General features: G+C 37.7%; 1 pseudogene; it reads right to left on the bottom strand.

Annotated features, from left to right (window-relative positions):
• Positions 1-3,429: 3,429 nt before the first annotated feature.
• Positions 3,430-6,944, bottom strand: LOC136537107 (uncharacterized; annotated as a pseudogene).
• Between the last annotated feature and the right edge of the window lie 497 nt (positions 6,945-7,441).

Below are 7,441 nucleotides of genomic sequence, written 5' to 3'. Positions count from 1 at the left end.
AAAAAAAAATAAAAAGCACCTAGCTAGGCCCATATATGGGGCACTCGACAAACTTATTATTTCATGCAATACCACATCTTAACATGTTGTATGTACCGCATGTCAATACCAAACGGATCTAGAAATATATCAATTCTTAATATGGAGTACCACATGTTGTATGTGGAGAGTAGAAAAAGTTTCAAGGTCAGGAGTGAAAAAAACTTATTATTTCATGCGGTTGTAGTTCAAATTCAATGTATATCAATTAAAATTCTATAATTGCACTTAACAAATTAAAATTATTGAACGAACCCAAAAATTTATCAAAATTACACATAAATCAATCTATGTTCTCTATTGCCTATACAAAAAGTTCTGAAGTCAAACCCAATTCGGCCGTCACTTTGAATCCAAATCTTACCGGATCCTTCTCTACGCTACGATTGTTCTTCTAAGATACTTCGGTTTGTAAACATCGTACATGACAGATTGTTCAAAATCTTCTCGATTTTTTACCACAGCCTCCACGTATGATATCATGAGATTTTGATAAATCTCGTGATTTTCAGACTTCGTTTGCTTTTTTAGAATTTAAAAACCATTCGGCCACACGTTCGTGGTCGGGTTTCGTGAACAAGATGTTCAAAAATTCTTTTCATTTCCCGGGCAAGGCCTCAAAATGGACTCAGTAACATGAATATCATTTTTCCACTCATTTTATTCTATTATTTGAATCACTTGCGGTTCAAATTTGACTTATACCAAAAAATTCCTCTAAACGCAATAAATTAATTAAATATATCAAACGGATCGAGAAATATACCAAATTTTAACATGTAGTAACACATGTTGTATGTGGATGGTAGAAAAAGTTTGGAGGGCAGGAGAGAAAAATAAGTTTTGACTTTGCCGAGTGTTGGGGAAAAACACTCGGCAAACTTATCATTTTATCGAGTGCTGGCTAAAAACACTCGGTAAACTTATCATTTTGCCGAGTGCTGCAGAAAAACATTCGGCAAAGTTGCACTTTTCCTAACGACCGGCATGCCATCAGATGGCCGTCGCACCTGCCGGTCACGTGATAGGATTTTGCCGAGTGTTAATTTATTGCCGAGTGTCGTATTGTGGTTTGCCGAGTGTCTTATATTCTACACCCGGCAAATCGGGTTTTTTACCGAGTGTAATATGTATGCCGAGTGTCTTCTTAACTACACTCGGCAAATTAGCTCTTTGCCGAGTGCCCGATGAATTACACTCGACAAATCAATAAACACTCGGTATATTTACTGTTTCCGGTAGTGGCGGTAGGCGACGTTTATAGGGGTGAGTGTGAGTGCATGTTATGAGCATCTGTGTCTGTACCTAGGTAATTCACAAAAAAAATGTTTTATTAATGAATGTGTCTAGCCAACAACCGGTTGTTTTAGCCTCTCCCAACAACCAGATTTTTCACATGCAATTGCACTATTTTATAGCTATATTTACACCACCTAATTACTATATTTACAATGATTTCTTCAGTGTAATTTATTAGATGGAGTGATGTAATTTAGGAAAATAACACAAATATATGCCAAATTTTTCAAAAAAAATGTAAATTATTTCTATGGAATCCAGACATCAGAGCAATATATATCAAATTATTACAATCTCCACTCTTGTTGTTGGAATCCTCATATTCCGACAATATATTTTGTTTAGGTTAGAGTCAGATCTGTTAGATTGTCAGGATTGTAAGCTCTGGAACTAGGACACGAACATGAATGAAATGCTACTGCTCATACCTTCATTTGAGGAGTTAGCCATTAGAGCTTGCTGATGACCCGTTCTTGTTTGCAGCAGGCAAGAACATAGTAGATGGGTTTGAGAACCTTCTAGTGCTGCAATTAACAGCTAGCTTGATCAGTAGCTCGGGATTTGATGTGTTAGATAGTATCTTGGAGATAGCCTGGGGTGCCTCCATCTCTTTATCTTTGCTGCTGCACACTAGGGGGCCTTCCCTTTGGTCAATATCTTTGGACTAGTCAGTCATTGCCTCTGATCAAGGCACATGAATACCCCGTGTATCCTCAGCAAGACTTTGCTTCGATCTGTACATGAACAACACATCTTGCGGTCTTTGATCAATCCAACAAGATCAGCACACCTATAGACACTACTACACAACAGGGATATTGTATCACTTTTTTGTAACATATTAGTCAATGTGTTATAGTAAAAGTTTATTGTAACACAAAATAGTGTTACAGGCTTCGATTCTAACACAAAACACATTTTTTATAAAAATGTGTTACTGACAATAATTATAGTAACACAAAATTAATGTTACAAGCAAAATGTTACAAAAGTGTGCTACGTTGTAACACATGAATAGAACATATATAAAATGTGTTACAAATACATGCCCTGTAGTAACATAAAATAGTGTTACAGTCCACGTGTTACAAAGAATGGAGAGCAATCGTCCCTTAGGCGCTTCGCTCGCTTCCTCGCGCTTGTGCATGCGCGTCCCCACGTGACGGACCTAGACATACACAAACCACGCACCTGTTTGCAAGCTTTGCCTCTTCGCGAGAAAATAGCATATTTGGGATTGCAATCGTCTGTAGACCTCAGACTCCATTCGTAGACTTTGCAAAAACTAGGCCTAACATTGGACACTTACTTTTTTTGCTATTATGTATATTTTCTCCCTTTTGTAGTATTTCTCCATATATTTCTATCTGTTCTTTTGCATGTTATGTACTGATGCGTAGCACCGTGTCCTATATAAGGCAAGCAGGTAAGCAGGCAGGCTAAGGCCGGCTAGCCGCTGCAGGCTCGTAAGCTAATCGTCGCCACAGCCGCCGAGCATAAAATTTTTTTATGGAATAATGAGCAAATAAAAAATCCAAAATATTAAATACAATAAAAATTCTAGGCATATGACACAATAATAAACACAATAGTCATGAGTTGATCTCACAAATCCCCGAAGTTCGCATAAACAAGTTCATCTCAGAACCATAATTTTGTTCTAAACGAGTTCCATCACATATTAAATAAAATTCTAGATACATCTCATCACAGATAAAATCATTTATCCAATATGTAGCCTTCCCTTTAGTGTCATCATCTTTGGTGCAGACGACATCCCCGTAGGACTACTGGTGTCAGCTTGTGAAGAATACCCTCTTCTAGTATGAACACAAGCCGGCTGCACATAAGTATGGTACGACAATTAGATGTATGATAAATATTATAAAATATTATTGTATGGTAACAATATTGTCATGCAGTGTCTTATAATTGTACACCTACGTAAAAATTAAGAAATAATGTTTTGCTCTAAGTTCACAGGTACAGTCTCAGTGTCTTATCCATTGAACAAATTGTCATTATAGTAAGAATTCAATAAATTCAACAAATGAGCATCCACAATAAGAGTCACGTACTACACCTCATGAACTATGATTGGTCATTCAATCCATTGCCACCAGCATCTGGAACATCACTAGCATCCACCGTGATTCCCTCAATGTCTCTTCTTGCCCATTGATGTCTTACAGTTGCATTATTGAACATATCTTCAAGGTGTGTGACATGGAATGGCTCATTTTCTACATCATCTTCCCATTGTTCACAACCTGTGTCATATATATCTCTCGGTTTCATCTTTGTGACTATAGACCACCCAGGTGTGAGAAATTAACAAGTGTGTAGCCATACTTGTCCTTCTTTATTCCTCTTTTGGAAATAACATCAACCCATTCACATTTGAAAAGTACCACAGAAAATTTCCCAGAGTAGTTAAGCTCAATAATATCAATTATCCTCCCATAGTAAGTCACATCACCTAAAACTGGCCTGCCATCACTTGCACTGGCATAACTTGATGTTTTTGCAGTTAGCACTACACCACTGTTTTGTGTCACCTTATCCAACCGTTTAGGCCTAAAACGGAAACCACGACTGTTGAAAGCACGGTACCTTTTTGCAGCTTCAACTGGGCCACGAGCTAGCCACCTAATGTCATCTTTAACATCATGAATGTTATTTTCACTCTCTAACTGCATTATCTGTACAATTATACACAAGTTTAGTTCTGCATGTTAGTGCTACAAGTAAAGCATTTTGAGTTAAGGTACTTACATGACTTCTAAACCATTGATGGAACCTCTGATTTTGGATGTTCTCAACATTTCTATGGCTGGCTCTATGTCCAGTTCCTTTTCCGATGATCTCTTCAGCATGAGCTCTATAATTTACATGTAGGAAAATTTATGGGAGGCAAAAAAAATTATGTTTACAATTTTGAGATATTACCTAAGGTATGGATCGACATCAGAACAATTGAATAGCGCATATCTATGTGCTTGTACTTTAGCCAAACCTCTCAAGACATAACTACTTGGCTTTCCAAGTGGTTTCCCAGGATGAGGAAAAAGAGTTGATGCATGTCTAGTAGAACATCCAAGTGACTCATCATTCTCGTCATTCCGTGAAAGCCTATTAGACAGGGTCTAAAAACTATCAAGAAATGTTGAACAAAAGTGCATAGCCTCTTTTGCCAGAACTAATTCTGCAATGCTGCCCTCTGGACGAGCTTTATTTCTCACGGTTGACTTCAAAACACCAAGGTACCTGCACAAACTAGTATAAATTAATAAAAACGATAATTTAGCATGGAAAGAGAAGGTACCAAACGTGGCTCTTAGATTTTTATAAGGAGAACATACCTTTCCACAAAATACATTGACTGATAACATACATGACCACCTATTTTTGCCTTTGTTGCTAAGTGAAGAACAAGATGCACATTGATAGTGAAAACCCCAGGCGGGAATATCATCTCCATCTGACATAATGTCATTATGATTCGTTCTTCTAACTTCTCAAGTTCATTGATGTGGAGAACTTTTGCATTCAGTTCTCTAAAATATCCACACAGATCAAATAAGACGGATGTAACTTCATCTGGAAGAAGACCTCTCAAATCAAGTGGCATAAGTTGTTGCATTAGTATGTGGCAGTCATGACTTTTTAGGCCTGAAACTTTTGGTTGATCAACATTTACACATCTAGAGATGTTACTAGAATAACCATCTGGAACTTTTATGTCACGAAGGACTTTACAGAATTGTTGCTTCTCCTCTTTAGACATGCTGTACAAAGCAGGAGGCAAGTAATACTTACTATTAGCCTTTTTTGTGGATGTAGATCTGGCCTGATGTTCATTTCTTGCAAATATTTCCTTGCCTGTAGGTTGTCCTTTGATTTGGCATCCATTTCTAAAAGTGTCCCAAATATATTTTCACACACATTCTTCTCTATGTGCATAAAGTCAAGATTGTGCCGTAGCAAATTATACTTCTAGTAAGACAAAGAAAATAGGCCACTAACACCCTTCCAGGTTTTAGACTTCTCAAAGTCACTAATTGATTTTATCTTTTCCAAAAGAGATTCTCCAGAATAAGAAATAGGTCTGGACCGATGCTCTTCGGTTCCATCAAATGAACTAGCATCATAACGGAACTCATGGTCAGCGGGTAGAAATCGTCGGTGTGCCATGAAACATTGCTTGACACCATGTTTCAAGCGCCTTGAACTTGTTTCATCATCACAGGACACACAACCCAGCTGTCCTAGAACACTGTACTGTGCCAGTATCCCTGTCCCAAGGTAATCACTCACAGTATGCAATACTGTAGCATAAAGTTGAAATCTCTCATGTCGAGATGCATCATATGTAGACATACCAGTGTCGAACAACTCATTTAGCTCATCATAAACTGGCTGCATAAATATATAGAAGTTCTTTCTAGAGTAACCAGGAATTATTAGAGTGAGCATAAGAGAAGAAGCTTTCATGCATAACCATGGTGGAAGGTTGTATGGTACTAATACAACTGGCCAACAACTATGGGTAGAATTGCACTTCCCAAATGGGTTAAAACCATCTGTTGCTAGTCCAAACCTCATGTTTTGAGAATCTGATGCGATGTGAGGGTGGAGGGAATTAGTCATTTTCCAAACCTCTGAATCAGCAGGATGGCGCAAAGCACCATCCTTTGTACGCTCCTCATCATGCCATCTAGTTAACTTGGCTGTTTCCTTGTTCATAAAAAGCCTTTTAAGTCTAGGTTTGATTGGAAAGTAACGCAATACCTTGTTTGGGGTTGCCTTTCTTCTTTCCTTTTTTGTCAATGATGTTTCATCTGGCTTATTTTTCCATCTTGAAGCTTTGCATTTTGAACAGAAGTCATCATCTTTCTTGTCTTTCCAATAGAGCTGACAATTATTTGGGCATACATGAATCTTCTCATATTTAAGGCCAAGCTTTGCAACGATCTTTTGAGCCTCCACGAATGTTGCAGGAATATTTGAACCTTTTGGGAGAGCTAGCTGTAAGATTTGAAGTAGATCATTAATTGATTTATTGCTCCACTTGTTGGTTGATTTCACATGAAACAATAAGACAAGGAAAGAAAGTTTTGACAGCTCACATCCTTCCCATAAAGGTTCATCAGCAGCCCTAAGCAAATCAAAGAAAGCTTCTGTTTCCGCATCTGGTCCATCTTCAGGGGAACCAGATGCATGAGGTCCATTTGTGTGATGTTCAGTATCTATATATCCAAAGGTTTCTTGAACTACTTGCTGCATATTAGTGTTGAAACTTGGACGTGCTGGCTCTGAATCTTTGTTTTTCTTTGAACATGGCTCTAAATCTTTGTTAGCAGAGATATAAGATGTTGTTTCCCCATGACAACCCCATTAGTGTATCCACGCAGCATTCCATTACACAGTAAGTGCTCATACACTGTTTCTTACGTTTGTAACCGTCTGTTGACACATGGGCACTGAATCTTTGCATCAGACCTTTTTCCACTGTAGGCAAACTTAATAAAACCTTTTACTCCAGCTATGTACTCATCACTTGGTCTTTCAGATTGCAACAACCTCTTAATAGCATTTAAGTCCATTAATTCACTGAAAACAAGAAATACTGTCACTGCATTAGTTTATTTATCCTTGTTACGAGCGATGAAAAATCTATAATAGTAGCAATAAAGAAAATAGATTTGGATCGTCCACCTTGTTTTAACTTCACAGGAACCACAATAGCCTTTCGATGGGACTGTCTGCTATGATTCTAATAGCCTCCTCGAAATATAACCACTGTGATGATGAAACAATTTGACTATTTCTTCAGAGGACTACTAAAAGAAAAAAGTTTGGGAGGAGAATTACAATGAATCAGAATACTTTGCCAATATAGCATGTACAGGAAAGACTTCAGATTTCACTCACTTGGCAATGCTCTTGCAAAATGTTCGTAATAGTTTCTACAAATTTGGTTCTCTGAACTTGGACCTCTGGATTTGGTTCACTGAAATAAAATGTGCTCTAGTTGTCAGTATGAAAATATATGGCTCAGAGTTGCAGGATGCATCACTATATGCATTCAGCTATGATTTCT

The sequence above is a fragment of the Miscanthus floridulus genome, chromosome 2 (genome assembly GCF_019320115.1).
Source record: "Miscanthus floridulus cultivar M001 chromosome 2, ASM1932011v1, whole genome shotgun sequence".
Classification (NCBI taxonomy): Eukaryota; Viridiplantae; Streptophyta; class Magnoliopsida; order Poales; family Poaceae; genus Miscanthus; species Miscanthus floridulus.
This window is presented reverse-complemented; position numbering and strand designations above follow the sequence as displayed.